A 22844-nucleotide genomic window follows, 5' to 3' on the forward strand; every position below is an offset into this window, starting at 1 on the left:
TCCAGTAAGTCCCTATACAGGACTGGTCTCTTTAAGGAGTCGCCGTACTTTCACACAGTTTCTTTTAATAGAGAATGGTGTAACTAGCAATTTTCTAAATCACTTCATTTAAAAAAAACTGCCTGCATCCACCTGAAAAAAATCTGTAAAGTCATGGCCACTAGGGGTCTCACTTCCACTTAAGTTGCAGTCCACCGCCTGTTGTCAGACAAGACCCGTCTCTGGTACCAGAGACTCAGAAGATGGCTGAGAGGAAGTGTCAGAGCTAGCTGAGATCCTGAGCCCGATAAAAGAACTGCTTCTACACTGATTCTGATCATCACATGAGCCTCCTGTCTTTCTATAAGTGTGATCTCCCCCTCCTTTCTGCTTTCAGGGCTCCCTAGAAGAAAACAAACATAGTGGGAAGTAGGGGAAGTGAAGTCACTGCATTAATACTGGCACTGGGTAGACACTCCCTGCTTCTGAGAGAAATGCATCTAGCTGTGCAGCCGAAATAGGGAATAATATGGCTGAAAGAGACGTTAGGGAAGCCCAAACAACACCTTTTTTCTTTACAGTTATGACTGTACAAAGAAGAACAGCCATTATGCAAACTTTTTTGAAAACTCAAGTATGCTTTAAAAAGATTCAGCACTGAGCTATATAGGCTTAAAATGTAAAAAAAATCAACATGCTCACCTATCCAGAATCCCCATCTGCCTTTCCCCCATTGATCCCTGGTGACAACTTGATGTGATTGGGCACTATAGTCGGATAATTCACGGCATTATGTGAGATCAAAGCGGTGAGGGTCAAACAGACTGACATAGTAGAAACCACCAGTTATTAAAGGGGTTGTTCAAGATTACAAAAACATGGCTGCTTTCTTCCAAAAACAGTGCCACCCCTGCACACAGGTTGTGTGCGGTGTTGCAGTTCTGCCCCTATGACACCAATGTAACCGAAGTGCTGTATCAGACACAAACCCTGGACAGGTGGGTGCTGATTTTGGAAGAAAGCAGCCATGTTTTTGTAATCCTGGACAACCCTATTAAGCTCCCACAAAAGTTCTGACCCATCTTTTCTATAGTGATGAGCGGCAGGGGCAAAATTTGAATTCGTGATATTTCGCAAATATTTGGGCGAATATTCGCCATATATTCGCGAATTCGAGGATTCGTTATCTCCAGTCATTATTCCCTTGATTGCGGAAATCGTCAATTGAAAAATTTGCGATAAAAATTCACATTACGAAAATTCGCAATCAACACTTCTCCTAAAGTCAAAGATATTGCAGCCTTCTCATTGGCCCACAAGCAAGAAGCAGGGAGGGATCATGTGTACTGATTTAAAAAAAAATCTTGAATATTCTAAATATTCGCAAATTCTCGAAGTGCCGATATTCGCGATAAAAATTTGCAGTTCGAATATTCGTGATCAACACGACTGAATGAAAAATCTCCCTGCACACTGACACATCTCTGCTTTCTGTGCTGCTACATTAATAGGCCAATATGTCAACGAACTGTGCCAAATAACAAACTCAGCTCTGCTGCATCTCCATAAGCAAAAAGGAAAGATTTGAAACGTGCAGTGGAAATTCAGGGTAAGATGATCACTTTACCTTCATACCTCATATGCAGAAGTGTCAACGTTTTCCTTATAGGGTAAGAACTTGACATCTTGTGCTGAATTCTTCAAGATCAGGACTACTCCACTCAGCGTTAGTTATGACTGAAAACGTGAAGTCATAGAATAATCACTGTATACACCAGGATGGTTTTTCCCTTAAGTTTGAGTAATGGAAAATGACTCAATAGGACATGTAACGGGCTTCGCACTAACAGATGTGTCACCTTTCCATCCGCTCTTTCAGAAATTCTCACCATGTGAAATATACACAACCCCCTGTGGCCTGATAGGGGGTGATTCACCCCTATTAATGTCAAGCTGAAATATTAGCTCATTCTACTATAAACGACACAATGCACACAACTATAGCATAGGATAAAGAGTGTGTCTCTTAGTGCCACTAATTCCACGATCGGGCATGTTGCAGGTGCATCTGGAAGACCCATCGGATGGGCAGGTAATGCATGGGATGCAGTGACTGTATGTGTGCATCCTGGTTATAGCCCCAGAACAACCACCGTGCTCCATCCTGGGGTAGAAGTGCACGATGGCAATGTTTACAAAGCGCTGAAGAATATGTCAGCGAGATATAAAAGAGAGAAAAATACATAATAATAAATAAATGATGTTTGCTCATGAATAATGGGGTGTTACCAATAGATAGATAGATTAGATGAATAGGTAATAGATAGATGGATACGATTAATACGATAGATAATACTTAGCTATATATTAGTTATACATTACTTTAGTTATAAATAGATATATATGATATATATATATATATATATATATATAGTATAAATATAAGATAGATTAATATATGGAACTATGGGAGTATTCACATGGCCATTTTTTTAATGGCCGTGAATACCATCCGTCCAAAGGTAGTACAATTTGTTAATTTGCTGGTACTATTCTTGGTGGGTAGGGGGGCCTTATACAAACCGGATTCCCAAAAAGTTGGGACACTAAACAAATCGTGAATAAAAACTGAATGCAATGATGTGGAGATGGCAAATGTCAATATTTTATTTGTAATAGAACGTAGATGACAGATCAAACGTTTAATCCGAGTAAATGTATCATTTTAAAGGAAAAATACGTTGATTCAAATTTTCACGGTGTCAACAAATCCCCAAAAAGTTGGGACAAGTAGCAATAATGGGAGAAAACGGAGCTAGGCGCAGTGCTCTTTGACTTGGGGGGAAGTCCAGGCAGTTAGGGGTTAAGGTTAAGTCTTGGGGAGGGGCCTTGGGTCATGCATTTTCCCGGGCAGTATATGAGGGTACTGGGGGGCGGAGTTGACCAAACGGTGCTGGGGAAGAAGGAGGAAGGTTTTTCCCGCCCGCCCGGTATTTTGGCAGGGGGTTGAAGGGTTTGTTGTGGCGTGGTAATGGAGGGTCCTGGAAGGCAATGATAAGTTTATGAGGTGCATGCCAAGGTGGAGTGTGCATCTCAGGAGGTTCGGTAAGCTTGTGCATGGGGCTCCTGTTGGGCAGATGGGCCTACAGGGGAGAATAATTACAGTTTGGAATATTCGGTGCTCTCGGGTCGGTGACCGCGGCCGAGGGTAAGGCGATATGACAAGTGGAGGTGAATGGTGAAAAACACAGCTTACCTGTTGCCTTCTAGGATCCTATTCAATGGTTCAGATGTTATGGTAATTGATATGTTATGCGTGTTATTATTACGTATTTATGTTAAGTGATAATTAATGTTGTTGAATAAAATTGGCCGAGAAGGCTCTTTCCCAAGAAGATGTCTCGGTGTGTTAATTGGGGATAGGAGGGGGAAGTAAGGTAGATGGGAGGTTTATATGCCTGAGTACCTTCCATCCTTTAAGTCAGAGGCTGGAAAAAGTAAATTTGAGCATAACGAAGAGCTGGAAGACCAATTAACACTAATTAGGTCAATTGGCAACATGATTGGGTATAAAAAGAGCTTCTCAGAGTGGCAGTGTCTCTCAGAAGCCAAGATGGGTAGAGGATCACCAATTCCCACAATGTTGCGCAGAAAGATAGTGGAGCAATATCAGAAAGGTGTTACCCTGCGAAAAATTGCAAAGACTTTGCATCTATCATCATCAACTGTGCATAACATCATCCGAAGATTCAGAGAATCTGGAACAATCTCTGTGCCTAAGGGTCAAGGCCGTAAAACCATACTGGATGCCCGTGATCTCCGGGCCCTTAAACGACACTGCACCACAAACAGGAATGCTACTGTAAAGGAAATCACAGAATGGGCTCAGGAATACTTCCAGAAACCATTGTCCGTGAACACAATCCGCCGTGCCATCCGCCGTCGCCAGCTGAAACTCTACAGTGCAAAGAAGAAGCCATTTCTAAGCAAGATCCACAAGCTCAGGTGTTTTCACTGGGCCAGGGATCATTTAAAATGGAGTGTGGCAAAATGGAAGACTATTCTGTGGTCAGACGAGTCACGATTCAAAGTTCTTTTTGGAAATCTGGGACACCATGTCATCCGGACCAAAGAGGACAAGGACAACCCAAGTTGTTATCAACGCTCAGTTCAGAAGCCTGCATCTCTGATGGTATGGGGTTGCATGAGTGCGTGTGGCATGGGCAGCTTGCATGTCTGGAAAGGCACCATCAATGCAGAAAAATATATTCAGGTTCTAGAACAACATACGCTCCCATCCAGACGTCATCTCTTTCAGGGAAGACCCTGCATTTTTCAACAAGATAATGCCAGACCACATTCTGCATCAATCACAACATCATGGCTGCGTAGGAGAAGGATCCGGGTACTGAAATGGCCAGTCTGCAGTCCAGATCTTTCACCTATAGAGAACATTTGGCGCATTATAAAGAGGAAGGTGCAACAAAGAAGGCCCAAGACGATTGAACAGTTAGAGGCCTGTATTAGACAAGAATGGGAGAGCATTCCTATTTCTAAACTTGAGAAACTGGTCTCCTCGGTCCCCAGACGTCTGTTGAGTGTTGTAAGAAGAAGGGGAGATGCCACACAGTGGTGAAAATGGCCTTGTCCCAACTTTTTGGGGATTTGTTAACACCATGGAATTCTGATTCAACATATTTTCCCCTTAAAATGGTACATTTTCTCAGTTTAAACTTTTGTTCCGTGATTTATGTTCTATTCTGAATAAAATATTTGAAGTTGGCACCTCCACATCATTGCATTCAGCTTTTATTCACGATTTGTATAGTGTCCCAACTTTTTGGGAATCCGGTTTGTACATATAGGGGCCATTAAAAATACTGGGGACACTATGGTAGTATTTAATCTACAGGAGGCACTATGGGGGCCATTTATATTTTGGAAGCACTCTGGAAGCTATTATAGATACTAGAGGCACTATGGGGGCATTATATAAATATACTGGAAGCACTATGGGGGCCATAATATATACTGAGGGCACTGTGGAGGGGCAAAATATATACTGAGGGTACTGTGGAGGGGCATAATATATACTGAGGGCACTGTGGAGGGGCATTATATAAATATACTGGAAGCACTATGGGGGCCATAATTTATACTAAGGGATCTGTGGAGGGGCATAATATATACTGAGGGTACTGTAGAGGGGCATAATATATACTGAGGGCACTATGGAGGGGCATAATATATACTGAAGGCACTGTGGAGGGGCATAATATATACTGAGGGCACTGTGGAGGGGCATAATATATACTGAAGGCACTGTGGAGGGGCATAATATATACTGAGGGCACTGTGGAGGGGCACAATATATACTGAGGGCACTGTGGAGGGGCATAATATATACTGAGGGCACTGTGGAGGGGCATAATATATACTGAGGGCACTGTGGAGGGGCATAATATATACTGAGGGCACTGTGGAGGGGCATAATATATACTGAGGGCACTGTGGAGGAGCAAAATATATACTGAGGGCACTGTGGAGGGGCATAATATATACTGAGGGTACTGTGGAGGGGCATAATATATACTAAGGGCTCTGTGGAGGGGCATAATATATACTGAGGGTACTGTGGAGGGGCATAATATATACTAAGGGCTCTGTGGAGGGGCATAATATACACTGAGGGTACTGTGGGGGGGCATAATATATACTGAGGGCACTGTGGAGGGGCATAATATATACTGAGGGCACTGTGGAGGGGCATAATATATACTGAGGGTACTGTGGAGGGTCATAATATATACTGAGGGAACTGTGGGGGGGCATAATATATACTGAGGGCACTGTGGAGGGGCATAATATATACTGAGGGTACTGTGGAGGGGCATAATATATACTGAGGGCACTGTGGAGGGGCATAATATATACTGAGGGCACTGTGGAGGGGCATAATATATACTGAGGGCACTGTGGAGGGGCATAATATATACTGAGTGTACTGTGGAGGGGCATAATACATACTGAGGGCACTGTGGAGGGGCATAATATATACTGAGGGCACTGTGGAGGGGCATAATATAATAATATATACTGAGTGTACTGTGGAGGGGCATAATACATACTGAGGGCACTGTGGAGGGGCATAATATATACTGAGGGCACTGTGGAGGGGCATAATATATACTGAGGGCACTGTGGAGGGGCATAATATATACTGAGGGCACTGTGGAGGGGCATAATATATACTGAGGGCACTGTGGAGGGGCATAATATATACTGAGGGTACTGTGGAGGGGCATAATACATACTGAGGGCACTGTGGAGGGGCATAATATATACTGAAGGCACTGTGGAGGGGCATAATATATACTGAGGGCACTGTGGAGGGGCATACTATATACTGAGGGCTCTGTGGAGGGGCATACTATATACTGAGGGCACTGTGGAGGAGCATAATATATACTGAGGGCACTGCAGGGTTTGGAATTTAAAAAAAGCCATTAAAATCTGTTTTTCACAAGGTACGTTTTTAACAGGCGTTAAAAACGGATGTAAATGCATGACAAACGGATGTTGAAAACGGATGGATGGGTAGGAAGTGGATGTACACATGGATGCAAACTAGCCATGAAGAACTGACGGCTTTCACTCGACTCTTCTTGGCAAGACTGCGGCCTTACCCTGGGTTCAGACCTGAGCGTTTTACAGCGCGTTCCTACGCGCTGTAAAACGCTCAACAAGGAGAAACCAATGATTCCCTATGGGAATGGTTCACACCTGGGCGTTTTACAGCGCGTACGATCGCGCTGTAAAACGCCCGACGCTCAAAAAAGTACATGCGCGACTTTGGGGCGTTTTGACGCGCGTTTGTGGCCATAGGACACTGTAGTCAATCACACAAACGCGCGTCAAACGCGTGTTTACTATTACAAAAAACGCGCATAAAAATGCGCGACAAAAACGCGCGTAAAACGCGCATTTGCGCAACGCTCAGGTGTGAACCCAGCCTTAAGCCACCGCTCCGTGATCCTCAGCGCTGCCTGATATTGAAAGGAATAGGAGACAGAAAAGACGCAGACGCCAGCGCATTCTGCTGTAAAAGCCAGCATGCGAGTCTTCCCTTAGGCTACCTGCACCCAAAAGTATCTAAGAAGTATCACACGCTGGCCTCATTCATTTCTCTCTGAACCCCATGTGACATCGGACATTGAAGGGATAAGTTAGGGGTGTATGCACACAGTTGATTAGCTGCAGTGACTTTCTGTGACTTTACAATCCACGCATGTGCAGCAGAAAACACCATGTTCACATCTTCAAAAACGTCTAAAAATACTACTGTGTGAATATAGCCTAAAAGTGACGAGTCTGCAGCCTAGCCACGCTCATTGTCATCAGTGTCACCCAGGAGCGGCCCCAGGACTGTCCTTAGTCCCCTTCCTTCGTCAGCTGGCTGGTTAATTCCTGCGCACTTCCAGCAAGAACATAATAATAGTATAAAGTAACGCGGTGGCTGGAAGCCTTTGTCCCCGCGCTGGTTGATGTGGTCCCACAGGTGGCTAAGTGACACCAACAAAATGGTCTGCAAACAAAACACGAAGCGTAAAAGGAGAAAAAGAGAACTGGGGAGAAGTTAATGAGTGTGTAAAACAAGACTCTTCCAGTAAGCAGACAGCCGGAAACATGAGCCCCAAATTATGCCACACAAAGGAATTTATATGGAACGGCTGGTGAATAATTGGGGAGGGAGAGGACTTTTGTTTGGTGGGGCTGGCTGAAGATTTAATACAAGAAGATGATGGATGGATAGATAGATAAACAGGAGATAGATAGATAGGAGAAAGATATAGACAGATTTAATATAGATAATAAAAAGATAGAAAAAGAAAAAGAAAGAAAGAAAGAAAGAAAGAAAGAGAAAGAAATAAGGAAAGATATGAGATAGATATAAATAGATAGATTTAATATAGATAGATAATAAATAGATAGATATAGATAATAGATAGATAATAAATATATAGATATAGATAGATATTGATAGATATAGATAGATAATAGGTAGGTAGATAGATAGATAGTAGCAGCTTCTGAGATTAGTCAGTCACCCCCAGGATATACCAGTTGATGCCATCTTGCTGGGAGGGTACAAGATATTCATGAAGCATAAGAAATTCACTGAAAAACATACATCTGTTTTTACGCCTTTTACGCCATTAAAGTTGCATTACGTTTTATGGGTGCGGCATGTGTCGTCTGTCCCTTAATGTCATTGATTGATCTGTTTCACCCTCAGCAATAAATCACTAGTGAGGGGGTAATTTGCCTTGATGCTTTAGGCCAGCCATAAGAAGTGTGCCTGTGGTGAACACATCGCCGTGCACCAGAGGGTCTGCTCAGCCAAGGACATATCCGGTACATATTTATTTATAGGAGCCCTGAAGTGGTGGGTGGAACAGGGGCCAAGGGTCACCAAGGGTCCGACCAGCAGGTGAACTTTTTGTCTCCCTACTGGAGTTGCTTTTTTTGCAATTTTCTAACACACCAGATGTTTTTATGTATCTTTCGACATCAGCAGTGGTCCGACAGTCCCCCACTGATTGTTGACATCTATGTTTATGTGTGCGCTGCCTTCTGGGTCCTAGCGCAGCAAAGCATCGCGTGGTTTCTGGTGTTTGTCTGCTCCTCCGTGCATCCGCCCCCCTAATTCATATGCTGCCTCCTGCCGCACATATTCCTCCCCCTTAGATACGCCCCTAAACTCTTCCTCCTTTACTGATAATATAGCGCTCTGCCCGGTGACATCACCGGACTAGAGGGGTGTGGCTTAGCTCGGTTTGTTGCCGCCTAGCTACCGCCCATCCATGCACTCTGAATAATTACTTTGGCTGGCGGTGACGTCATCGGGCTCCTTGCGAAGCGGAAGAAGAGGCTTCGTCTGCAGAAAGGGACCCAGTACGTCACTGACTTCCAGAGATTTTGTGAATTGCAAAAGGGGCATCAGAAATGTCTGGTAAAGGTAGGACAGGCATGAATGTAATATTTAGGAGACTGTTGTACACATATAACAATGTCACCAATCCTGGACAACCCCTTTAATTACAGACAATGACACTTGTACATGACTAGGTTTTCATGTCAGTTACCATTCGACGTCTACAAGCGGAGATCTGGAAAACCAAGAGGGATTGATTCAGCAAATATTAATATTAGAAAACTACATAAACTTTTTATGCTACAATGAACTGGATAATTGGAGAAGATAATCCCTTTCTATATGATCTCTTAGATCCCCCTAAGAGATAGCTGCTGAAAAAGAGCAACTTCTGAATGACCTGCTTGTAATACTATATTTCACCTATAGTGGCCACTGCAGGGAAAATCTGAAGTTGGATTCACGTCGATCAGCCGATCTCCAGGCCAATATCCAAAGGGGCAAAACCCTAAGTATTAGTCATTAATTTGTCATGTTATTTCAAGTTTCTATTTAGCCATTTTAAGCTATTTCTATATATACTGGATTTACAAAAATTAGCACCAGTGGCCATTAGGGAATGCTGCCTACATTTCTCCTTATTATGAACCATATCCACCACCTCTAGTCTCCAATCCATGCCTAAACATCACAGTAGGCTTGGAAGCACTATGGTTCTGGCCAGTGTTCTGACAGATGATCCTGAGGTCCAGCCTCCATCTATACAGAACCTGTACACATCCACTTATAATCACATTGAGAACTTTGTTGTGATCATTGTCCACACAGGATGTATCATCGATAAGATCTAATACTGTAGGTTATTTGTGACTTATAACATAAGAAATAGACCTTTAGAATTATTGTCTGGGCCCAGATCATTCACTGGTAGTCTGGTGGACTAATCTAATGCTGGTGCTGTTATTATGTTCATTGGTGGCTAAAGAGCCTTTAGACTAGGGCAGATCATGTTCTGGTACTGTGGTGGGTCAATCTGACCTTGGTTCTGGTATTATGTTCAATGATGGCTAAAGATCCTTTAGATTGGAGCAGATGATCCCTCAGGAACTTTGGTTTGTCATTCTGATCTTGGTTTTGGTATTATTCTCACTGGCGGCTAAAGATCCTTTAGATTGGGGCAGATCATCTATCAGGAACTCTGGTTTGTCAATCCAACCCTGGTCTTGGTATTATGCTCAATGATGGCTAAAGATCCTTTAGATTGGGGCAGATCATCCATTGGGAACTCGGTTTTTTCAATATGGCCCTGGTTCTGGTATTACGCTCAATGGTGGCTAAAGATCCTTTAGATTGGACACCTCAAAATGTAGCTCCCGGGGCAACCTCAGCTAAACCAAGGTAGTGTGCCTTACAGTCAACATCCATGGCAAATGATGAGCAGATATGGTGTGTATAGTATAATTTATGGAGCAAATGATTTAGGTCCTACAGTGCCCTCATAATTAAGCCAACCACAGTATCAGCCACAATGCCCCACTGCAAGCCCCAATACCCCACCATCAGCCACAGTGCCCCAGTGCTAGCCATAGTCTCCCGATACAACCACTGTGCCCCCAGTCAGCATAGAACTCACCTATTTACCTGTCCCTTATAAAACACAAATAAAGAACACAAAGGAGAATGAAGTAAACTAGGAAAGAGCGCCTTTGCTGGGACATCATGTCCTGCGACATATTCACTTGAATTTCAGGCATTGTTCCACCTCAACACTGCGCAGGGAACTCTACCTCAAAGCAATGTTTAAAATCACTCCCTAAAAGGGGAACCCTACAATGCATGGACTTGTGGACGGGCACAAAAATAAAAAAATATATAATGGTAAGATTAATGTTCTATATATTTTGGTTACTCTCGGTAACTTGTGCTGCCTGTGTAACTGCATGGAGACCTCCATCAACAGATCCTCAACTCCCAAAGCTTCTAAAAGACAGTGTGTTATTATAACAAAAAGCAGGCAAAATTCTAGAACTGCCTCTTGTTCTCCCATCCTATAATCACTCTCTAGTATAATGACACAGCTTATCCTCGGCAAGAAGGAAATTGAATTACACTAAATGAAACCCTTAAATAAACATTCACACTCTTCTCTGGAGTCGCGGGCAGGGGGATCCATGAATTGAGCAATTTAAGTTTTCCGTTGAGGTCTACCATCTATACCAAATTGGTCATATCCAATTTCTGTTTCTCAATGGCAGGAGAAATGCAGGACTTATGAGGTCTACACCTAGATGCTTTTTTTCCACCAGTCCCGGAATAATAAATAGAGGCTTCTGAACAAAAAGATATTCTATGGAAGTAATGTTCTAAAGTTCTACTTCAGGTTTTCCCTCAAACGCTAAAAAAGATTTATTTTCTTTTCATTTCTTCTTGAAAATATGTCTACAAAGATAATTATTGTTGCATTTTACCTCAATGCCCGATGTCTCCTGAGGTCCCGGAGGAGCATGTGGTTGGAGGTGAACACCAATATCTTAGAGCTCATACTCAACGTACACTGTGTCTCTCCATCAGAGACTCATTGTTCCTGTTGACATCAGCAAGGTCATGTTTTACATGGACTAGCTCTGATGTAGTTTTACTATGTGTATTTTATAGGTAGGTTTATTGGTTCTAACCCTGACTAACCAATACAAGATGGCAATTATAATGCACATATGACCCCGTAAGAGAAATGTATTCTTTTCCAGTAGATCGTATAATTTAAGTACAGTTAGGCTCTTCTTGCGTCAACAGAGGCGTGGTCATAGTGGTCAAGTGACGCCATGTGGTGTCCTTCAAATAATAAATAGTCCCCACAAGCTGGACATCTGGCGTGTAGGCCTAGTATGGTTTGTTTCCCTTATAAGCTCATTCTTATAATAGAAGTTTATCTAACCTCCACGACCTCCATCTTCACAATGACAATATTAGGGAGACTAAGGTCATTATTCAGACCACAGCCATTAAACCCCAAAACTACTACCAGGCTTCCAAGGTTGCTCTGGGTAGTATCTCCGACACTCCAGCTGTGGTAAAACTACGAGTCGCAGCATGCTCTATTCATTTCTGCGGAGTTCTGAGAACAGCCAAGCAAGTGTGCATCTTGGGAGTTGTAGTTGTACCACAGCTGGAGTGCCGGAGGTTAGCCATCACAGCCCTAGGTTATTTACCAGAGCCCGCTATGAGGCTTGTTGGACTTTGCTGCTAGTACCCTAATAGAAAACGTTCAATAATGACCAGGGAGGTACAAAGGGGAGCAGGGTCAAAATCAGTTGAGACAAACATGGTTAATGCAGTAAACGAGAGGTAAATCCAGAGGCAGGCCAAGGTCAATTACCAGGAGTGTTAATATATGCAGCAACCACAGGGTTAATCCCAAAACAAGCCAGAAGTCAGGTCACCAGAAAAGTCAATAGGAAGTCGCACAATATAGAGCCTGATATGAGCGAATTAACAGGCAAGTCAAACGGAAATCGGCTGTCTTAAATCCCGCGCCTAGCTCTGGGACTGGACACAGAGTGAGAAGTCTGCAATGTCAGACTACACATGGTTTATTTGTAGTCTGTTACCATGGAGAAACATAGATCTGCATAGGAGCTGTAGAAACAAAAGTATAGGATCTTTATAATAAAGACCTTTTGTGATGTTGCTTTAGTTTTTTTTTATTATTGAGGCAATACAAAAATAAAAAAACAATTGGTTGCAAAAGTGAGTATGGCATTTAAGCCACATAAATATTGGATGTGCACACGAAGGAGGATTGATGATATCCATAATCTTCATTTAATTCAGTATGTGAGGAAAACAGAATTTGGATGTGACAAATTATGCTTCATGAAATCAAAGATGTATATTTTGTAGGTTGGGTCAGCCTCAACTAACCAATTCAAGATGGCACAATGGCACATAATGTAGATCTGACCAAGTATGGATCATGGGTTAAAATAGGGTAGATTGCATGAGTTAAAAATAGGTTTTCTGATTATGTCAAATTGTGCAGTAACTTCATGATTGGTAAAGGTCGACCACTGGAACTTTTACCAACCAGTAGAAAAGAGTTAATTCTGAGGATCATTGGGGCTCCTGGTGGTGGGACCCTCTCTGATTATCAAGTTTCATCAAGTTATGGCATATTCTAGTAGGAACCCCCTACAACTATCTCTTGCTTTTGTAAAATAGGAAGGCTTTGCTGTTGTTAGCATCTTGGAGACCTCTAATCCCAGCCTTGGTTGGGAAACATAGCCAAAAGTGGTAGTATTACCCTAATCGTGACTATCAATTGCTCTTAAGGTGTCCATCTACATTCCACAAGCCTTGGCCAAACCCACCAATGTTGACTTAATTGGCCGACAACTTAGTCTATGAGGACCATCTGACATTCACTGGTGGCAATAGAAGGATAAGGTCATTTGGATTTCAACAGGCCTATTTTTTGTTTTCACAGGAGCAGCTTATTTTTTTAACCCATTCTGTCCCTTTTCTACAAAATTTCATCCCATCGGACAACCATTTTAAAAGGGTTGGTTCATCTCAGACTTTGATGCCATATAGCAAGGATATGCCATTAAAGTTATAGGTGTGGTTCCCACCTCTAGAACCTGTTCCTATCTCTAGAAAGGGGTCCACGAAGTGAAGGAGAGCGCACCACGCATGCTTGGGTGCTCTCCATTCACTGCTAAGGAGCTGCCGGAAATGGAGAGCTCAGATATTTTCGAAACTCCTATAGCAGTGAATGGAGGGCGGCCGCACCTATCTGACATTGATGTCATATCCTAGTGATATGCCATCAGTGTCTGAGATGAGACAACCTCTTTAACATTAGCATCTTAATATTTTATATTCTTTTTTTGCCGCTGGACCTCTTGGCGTCCCATGTGTCTGTCTTGCTTCCATACGTCAGGTATAAATCAGTCTAGCTGTATCTTGCAAGACTGATTTACACATGAAACCACTCCAGAAAAAATAATGACCACAGTAATATGAATGATGGTCGAGTTTATCACTCCAACAAAAAAATCTCCATGCCCAATGACCAAATTACCAAGGAATGTTCATTTATCTTTCTTTCGGGCAGCCAGTCCGAACAATACAAATCATGCAATTATCTTGAGGAAAAAACGGCAGAAGATGCAAAAACTGAAGCTTATTTAAAACTGTTTCTCAAACCTACAGTGAAGACACCCTTCAATATGTCTACCCATAATGGAGATTATTTTTTCTGGATCTCGTTATTGATGACCTGTCCTCAGGATAGGACAACAATATCTGATCTCCAGGGTTCTGAGACCCCGTACGCCCACCAATCCGCAGTTCTGTAGAGGGGGGTAGGGGGGGCTAGAACAACACAGCTCTGTGGACTTGCTTACTGCAACACTGCTGCCATTGACTTCAATTGACACAACGATAGAGCTGCAATCCATAGACAAACCTATGTGCAATATTTTTGCTGCACCACCTCTGGAGGAATAAAACATTACACCATCGCTCAGAGATCAGCTGTAATCTGTGGGGAAACCTGGTGGTAAGTGTTCAACTTATCTACGGCGCCACCACAGAGCAAATTAAGCATTACAGCACTGTCCATTCAAATCAATGAGTTTCCTATGTCATGTAGGACAGGACAGGTCCTCCAGAAGGTGGAAATATCTTAGAGATTCGGCTTTATGTGCATTCTAATACACAATTTCTGGTTGTCCTAAAACCCTAAAGTTAGGAACATATTACATTTATGACATTTGTTTTATATTGTTGTAAAACCAAAAAATTCCCGGAAAGGTTTATTTTTTTTTTTAAAGTTTCCTTTTTACTTGCTGTAGAAATAGCAGTGAGTTATAGACAGGAGTTTGGTGGTGAAGAGTATGGTCCTCCCCGATAGGACATCAGATCTTCTGCGGTCGACCACATACCATTAACATGTCAGGCGGTTTGACACCAGCCCAGTGCGCTGTAAGTTTTCTTTGTGTTCGGGCCCTTTTTCTTGTACATGATATCATGTCAGTGAATGAAGAACGGGTTTCCTCTAAGTGACAACTGTGCGGACTGATAAAGTCATTTTGTTGACTTCTTATGTTCTCCTAATTCTTATTTTGTAACTGTGTGAAAGCCTCGTAAATTTCATGGGGGGAAATGTTTCTTATTCTAGAGAGGACACATTGGGAATTATGGGTGAGAACAATTCGCCTGGAAATGAGTATTTTTCTTACCTCACTATGTTGGATCACTTTTGTTCATGTTTTTTTTTTTTGGAAGATAAGGTGTCTAGCCAAACAATGAGGATGCCGAATATTTACAAGACATTGAACTTTTGACCTTCTGGGAATTTTTGGATTCCATCTTGGTGAGGCTGTGATGCTATAAGGAGCTCAAAGGGTGTCAATGGCAAAATATTAGTGCACACCTAGAGCTCATGTTATGGGACCACCGGGAGGAATTGTGTTTCTACCTGCTGCTCAAATTATTTCCACCCAAATAACTTTCAATAGTCCTGTAGCATAGTATCCACATGGTTCCTCCATGGAGACCTAGATAGAGCAGTGGCATGTAAAAACCTACTTCCTGGCATTACCCTTTGGAGTTCACATTTGAAGGACGCAAGAGTAGATGCCTGGTGGAGGCCACCAATGGTGTGGAGCTGCCTTGTTGCTGGTAAGAAGGGAGGGAGGTTTACGCAGAGTGCAAGCAGTAATGGATCAAGAGTACCACTCTATGTACAGACATTTCTCTTTGGTCAGCACTAGACTGGCGCAAATGTCATCATACAGCAGTATCAGGAGCATTACCGCGTGTATAAAGTCTGGACAAACATCTCAAAAGGAACATACTGTTGTGGAAAAATTATTGTTCGCCGTATGGTCGCTATCTATCCTATGGAGATGTGCAGATTCGTTCGCATTCGCATCTTCGCAGAGACTTTCGCACGATGGTCTGGTCGTCCCGACCTGTAGCTGATTTGTGCCCGGCCTGGTATTACTGCAGGATACCAGTATCATGGCGCCGGCTGAGGAGGGAGGGATGGGGACCGTCGAACGGGAGTTTCTTCATCCACGAAGATAAGCACGACAACAGAAAGGGCGCGAATATGTGTGTGAACGTTCGCGCGATCATTCACATCTTCGCCAGCCAATCATACCATAACCTGTCTCCTCATTGGTCATGATTGTAAGACCGCCTTCCAGCCAATCACTTCATACCATAACCTGTCTCCTCATTGGTCATGATTGTAAGACCGCCTTCCAGCCAATCACTTCATACCATAACCTGTCTCCTCATTGGTCATGATTGTAAGACCGCCTCCCATCTTCTGGTATAAATAAACCACGCCTAGCCGCTGGGAGGCAGGCACATTAATGGAACCTACTTTAGAACGTCTCTGTGATGTTATTTTAAAGGAATTGCGCACACATCGACGCACACTACACCAAGGATTTCCCCATTGTACTTCTGGCGGTCAATTTTGGTTGCGAGAACGAGACAAAGGAGCACACGGCGACATAAATACTACATATACTACATAGTACATAATGTATGCTACACATGCTTCATATACTACATATGCTATATATATACTACATATGTTACATATAATAAACTAGATATTCTAGCTATTCTTTACATACATATACTATATATAAACTACATATGTTAGGCCTGTAGACAGTATTGTGGAAGGTCAGGCCTATAGACAGTGTTTCGGCAGGTTAGGCCTATAAACAGTGTTTTTCTCTAATGCAGGTTGAGCTTCATTGTAAGGTTAGGAAAAATGCCCCTGGAAAGGTCTTCAGAAGTGCCTTTATTCTTCTGATTTGGGGGTAAGTCAGGACTACAGACCTATAGATAGTGTTTCTTGGGGTCAGGCATATAGATAGTGTTTTTGGGGTCAGGCCTGTAGACAGTGTTCTTCTTGGAGTCAGGTATGTAGACAGTATTTTGAGGGTTCAGGCCTGTAGACAGTGTTTCAGATGGTCAGTCCTGTAGACAGTGTTTTTTTTGGGCGGGTCAGACCTGTAGACAGTGTTTCGAGGGGTCAGGCTTGTAGTCAGTGTTTTGGGGAGTCAGGCCTGTAGACAGTGTTTTGGGGGTTTAGGCCAGTTGACAGTATTTCAGAGGGGTCAGGCCTGGTGTTTCAGGGGGTCAGGACAGTCTTTGGGGGAGTCAGGCCTGTAGACAGTGTTTCGGCGGCGTCAGGCCTGTAGACAGTGTTTTTTTTTGGGGGGGGGGCAGACCTGTAAACAGTGTTTCGAGTGGTCAAGCTTGTAGTCAGTGTTTTGGGGAGTCAGGCCTGTAGACAGTGTTTTGGGGGTTCAGGCAAGTTGACAGTATTTCAGAGGGGTCAGGCCTGGTGTTTCAGAGGGTCAGGACAGTGTTTCGGGGGGTCAGGCCTGTAGACAGTGTTTCGGAGGCGTCAGGCCTGTAAACAGTGTTTTTTTGGGGGTCAGACCTGTAAACAGTGTTTCGGAGAGTCAGGCCTATAGACAGTGTTTCGGGGGGTCAGGCCTGTAGACCGTGTATTGGGGGTTCAGGCCTGTTGACAGTATTTCGGAGGGGTCAGACCTGTAAACAGTGTTTCGGGGGGTCAGGCCTGTAGACAGTGTTGTTTTTCTTTGGAAGGGGGGGGGGCAGACCTGTAAACAGTGTTTCGGAGGGTCAGGCCTAAAGACAGTGTTTCGGGGGATAAGGCCTGTAGACAGTGTATTGGGGGTTCAGGCCTGTAGACAGTGTTTCGGGGGGTCAGGCCTGTAGACAGTGTATTAGGGGTTCATGCCTGTAGACAGTGTATTGGGGGTTCATGCCTGTAGACAGTGTTTCGGGGGGGGGGGGGGGGTCAGGCCTGTAGACAGTGTATTGGGGGTTCAGGCCTGTAGACAGTGTTTCGGGGGTCAGGCCTGTAGACAGTGTTTTGGGGGTTCAGGACTGCTGACAGTATTTCGGAGAGGTCAGGCCAGTGTTTGTCCTGCAGGTTGTTACCAAGCTGTGAACAAGACATCTCCTCTCCCCGCTCGCTGACAACCGTTCCCAGGAATGTGCGACTCATTCACTTCGACGTGACTCAGTTTGGCTGTTTTATTTTCCCTATTCACAATCTGCACCGTCCGGGCCCCTTCTCTCCCATATAACAGCTCTCCCATTCATGGTGACAGCGGCTCCGGCTCCATGATTCAGCTGAGGTGACAAAGCAGCTGACGGTCATCTGGTAATAATAAGTATTGACTAACACTTATATCATCCAAATGTGAGGTGACATCTGTTTTATAGGACGGGCCTGAGCCATTAGTACTACTGAGGCCTCCTATGATAGGGGATGATGACAGGAGTCAGGCTCACCAATGTTAAAACACATGTAGCAGAGCTGAGTCTGTCATAGCAAGCATCAAAATAGACCAGGGTACCAGGTTTTCCTACTTAGATGGTGTCTACCCCTCCATTCATGATCAATCAGCTAATTCCCCACTCCATCATATACTAGCCATGAAGTTACCGTCCCAATAGGAAAGGGCATGGGACCGCTCATGGCTGGGCACCCTCTTTCCCAGGGCCGCATGGTCCTCCATGAGTTTTCGGGGTCTTTCTATACACTTTAGTATTTGAATTTCTCATCCAATCTCTCATTTCCAAGATCTTGCAATGTTTTTCTTGGATCAGAATAAAGTTGTGCACCCCTAACATGGACAATACAGTGCACATTATCCATACAGCCCTGTTAAAGTGTCATGTAGTACCCAAATAGTACTGCCATATTGTCAAAAGTAGTATCATGCAGTACACAAGTAATACTACCATATAATGGAAATGTAATAATGTCCTGCAGTAATCAAATAGTATCGCCATACCATGAAAAAGGATTAACACTATGTAGTGTCAAAAAGTATACTGCCATATGTTAGCAAAATAATAACGCTATACAGTACCTATATATTACTGCTATACAGTGGAAAAGTATTAACATCATGCAGTAGGCAAATACTACTACCATAGAGTGGCAAAGTGATAATGCTAAGCAGTACCAAAATAATACTGCCATGTAGGTCAAAAGTAAAAACACCATACAGTACTCAAATAATACTGTCATATAGTAGCAATTTAATAACTCCATGAAGTACCCAGTAGTACTGTCATATAGTGGCAAAGTAATAACACCATGAAGTACCCAAATAATGCTAATATATATATTGGCAAAGTAATAACTCCTGGCAGTACCAAAATAATACTGCTATATAGTGTCAAAGTAAAAGCACCTTGCAGTACTCACATAATACTGCCATATAGTAGCATTTAATATCTCCATGGCGAACCCAAAGAATACTACCATATAAAGTCAAAGAAATACCATCATGAAATGCCAAATTAATACTTATATAAAGCGGCAAAGTGATTCCCACATTAAGTGATCAAATAACACCGCCATATAACATGATGCAATGCATAAATAATGCAGATCTATAGTGCAATAACACCATGCAGAACCCAAATAACACTAGCATACTGCCAGAATAATAATGCCATACAGGACTCAAATAACACTGGCAAAGTAATAACTCCATGCATGACCCAAGCAATACTACCACAAAATACCATATTCATACTTTAATATAGAAGCAAAGTAAAAACTCCATTAAGTGATTAAATAACACCACCATATAGCAGCAAGGTAATAATACCATGCAGGGCAGAATTAATGCTGATATATAGTGTAATAACACCATGCAGTACTCAAATAATACTATCATATAGTGGCAAAGAAGTAACTCCATGCCTTACCCAAATAGGCAAAAACAAGTAGTTCCAATGTAATAAAACCACTTAGCACCCAAATAATACTGCCATATAATGCTAAAGTGGTAATCATGGGGGCCAACAGTCCAATTCTATTTACATCACAATAAATAAAAATGAACTGATCCTAACCACAAAACCAGTTCTTGGGTTTTAATGGATCTGGGCCCCCTCTGCATGGGTGGCATATACACACATCCGACCAAACTAGAGATATACTGTACAGTCGTCATATACCTGTCTCGGTGCAAGGACTATAGGGCATAGTGATAGAGGTTAAAGTGATACTCTGCAAATATAACAACTAGACTGAAACTTTACCCAGCGGTTGTTGGCAGCGGTGTCACTATGGGGGGCAGAAGTCGCCTTGGTCCCCCCTGCTTTATGAGTTATAGGGGTGTACAGTAGGGTTGGGGGAGGCACATGACCAAAAGAAAAGGGGTGCAGTGTCAGACTGGTACACTGGCAGATTATCCCCTGATCTTAATGATGTAGCAGAGCTGAGTCTGTCTTTTGCCACTCATCATCATATTCAAATGGCTTCCCACTGCGTAAATGATCCAAATAACAAACTCGGCTCTGCTACATCTGCACATGGGAACTTGTATTATACTGCAATACAGGACGCACTGAAAATATTGACAAGTACGGTATACCCGCAGCGAAGAGCTTGCACTCACACTGCAGAAATAATCCGCTCGCCCCTGTCAGTCCACACGTAATATAACGAGATGTGGTCGCAGAGACACTCACCCTTGATGAAACCTGGCGCATATAAAGGAAACGTCTCAAAGATGCTGTTCGAAGCCATTGAGGTTTTCTCCTTCCACTTCCTGCGTTCCGAAAAAGTGTCTAAAATAACAAGCAATTTTATTGTTTTTTGTTTTTTTTAACCCTTAAAATCAATAAGCGGCACCCAGGCACCCATACCCTCTGACAGCTTGCAATTTTTTTTAAAATAATGCTAACATTTCCCCCGGTTGCTTGTGGTTTGGGTGATGCTTACCAGTCTGTGACACTGTGGTTTCCAGACAAAATTAGAAAAAAAAAAAAGTGTTGCGTCCTCTTTTACTGACCAATATCCCGGATCTGGTCGTGTGTGTCTCTCAATTTTGCTCACAGCTTGCGGTTCTGTGGTTGTTTTTTGAGGTCCAAAGAAATGTTTCTCTAAACCAAAATTACAAATATATGTGTTCCTCTTTTTTTTCTTTTTTTTTTTTGTAATCTGCCTTCATTGGCTCGCCGCGGTCACATGATCGTCGACTGTTCTGCTCATTGCACAGCCAGTAACGTCTTCCTCTGCTCACCTGCCCTCCCTTCGGTTTAAGCCTCGAAAATACCACAGAAGGGCTTGTAAAATACAAGAAAAAAAAATGACTCAAGATCTTATTATGCAAATCGTCCCGACTGGTGGAGTAGAACTTGGCTTCTCTTGTTGATACTTGTGGTTAATGACATGACAGCATATTCTGATAAGCCTCATTGATGAAACGGAAAGCCACAACTGGGTGCTGGGCCTTAGCGTTTTGTTCATTTTGCCATAATCCACTTGTGGTGTTTATACAGCAGTGCAAAAATTAAAGACAGTGTATAAAAAAAACGAAAACAGAAAATAGACATAAAGTAAAAGAAAAGGGAAGAAACTTAAAAACCCTGACACCTAAAAATCATTGATATTAAAAGTTTCTCAAAAAAGCTGAAACGGTAAAATCAACTAAAATAAAAATTTTATAAAATCAACTAAAATAAAAGCTGAGATGAAATCTAAAACTAAAATAAAATCAACTAAAATAAAAGCTAAAATGAAAACTAAAAATGGACTTAAATAAAAGCTAAGATGAAAACTTAAGCTAAAATAAAAACTTAGATGAAATCTAAAATAAAATCAACTAAAATAAAACATAAGATGAAACTGAAAGCTAACATAAAATCAACTAAAATAAAAACTAATACCAAATGTAAAACTAAAATAAAATAAAACTGTTTAAAACAGTGTACAGTTATGATTTTGAAAATATGTATAGGTAAATCAGTGTCAGACTGGGGTTCCTGGGGCCCACCCTACATCATCAATAAAGTTTAATAGGTTTTGGATCAAAGACATAGACCCTGGTGACAAGTTATGGCCCCAAAGAGAACCAAATTTTTTTTTTCTCTGGGACCTTTGAGACCCATTATGGTATCAGAGCTTGGGCCAACGAGAAGATCCTCTTGTGCTCTGGTGGGCCAGTTTGACCCTGCCTGCTATTTATTTTCTTTAGATCTAGCTCCTTGCCTGCTTTTCAGCTCATCGCCATTAGGACAGTGCTGTGATCCGTGACTACATCATAGTTACAGCTCCTCTAGGGAATCTGAAGTAGTCCTAGACACACCCCCTGTCCGATCATTGGTTCAGGCTGCTGTATTCTCCCGCCTACCCACAGCTCTGCCTCCTCTGATTGGCTGCTGGGAGTAAAAACAACCCAGCACAATGTTGGATCTTAGACCATGCCTCTTTATTGATAAGCCACACACCCTTGGTGAGCTAGGTGCAGCAGAATTTATTTTTGCTGCACTTGATATATACATACATCTAAAACTAGATGTGCCAAAAATGCACCAAATTGAGGCAAATATACACATACCTGCACCACATTTTTGCAGGGTGCCCTCCCTAGTGGTGTTGTGTGATGACATTGCCTACCCCTTCCCACAATGAACCGCACAATTCACTGCCAGAATCTCGTCAGTTTAACCCCTGACCCTGGCATTTTTCTTATTGGAGAGAGGAGTCTCCCTCTCTCTCACACACACCCTCACCCCCCACCCCTATAAGTGCTGTATTTGTGGGGTGCTACCCAGCCAAGGCCTAACAATGGTCCACAGGCCGGCCATGTATGGATTGTTATATAGACATTAAAGGGCTGGCCCCTCTGTGCAGGGGAGAGCAAAGAGGCTAGGAGTGGTGGTAGCAATGATGGAGTGGCTACCAATGATGTGGCGGTCCACACCCTGGCTCTCCCTGGGGCCGTACAGTGATGAGTTTTGAGGTGCAAGGAAAGAGGCCTACAGAGGGGCTGAATGCAAGCAATGGTGATGCAAAAGGTGGTGCAGTGCAATGATGGGGCCGGTTTCTTTCTTA

The 22844-nt window shown here is 42.8% G+C and overlaps 1 long non-coding RNA gene across 1 annotated transcript in view; it reads right to left on the reverse strand.

Annotated features, from left to right (window-relative positions):
* Positions 1–20998, reverse strand: part of LOC122933026 — a 145537-nt gene extending 124539 nt beyond the window's left edge. Inside the window, exons 1-2 of the long non-coding RNA XR_006388372.1 lie at positions 20730–20998; positions 20477–20575 (exon numbers count right to left, since the gene is read on the reverse strand). This is a non-coding gene — a long non-coding RNA (uncharacterized LOC122933026). The remainder of the gene's footprint in view (positions 1–20476; positions 20576–20729) is intronic.
* Between the last annotated feature and the right edge of the window lie 1846 nt (positions 20999–22844).

The sequence above is a fragment of the Bufo gargarizans genome, chromosome 3 (assembly GCF_014858855.1).
Source record: "Bufo gargarizans isolate SCDJY-AF-19 chromosome 3, ASM1485885v1, whole genome shotgun sequence".
NCBI classification, from domain to species: domain Eukaryota; kingdom Metazoa; phylum Chordata; class Amphibia; order Anura; family Bufonidae; genus Bufo; species Bufo gargarizans.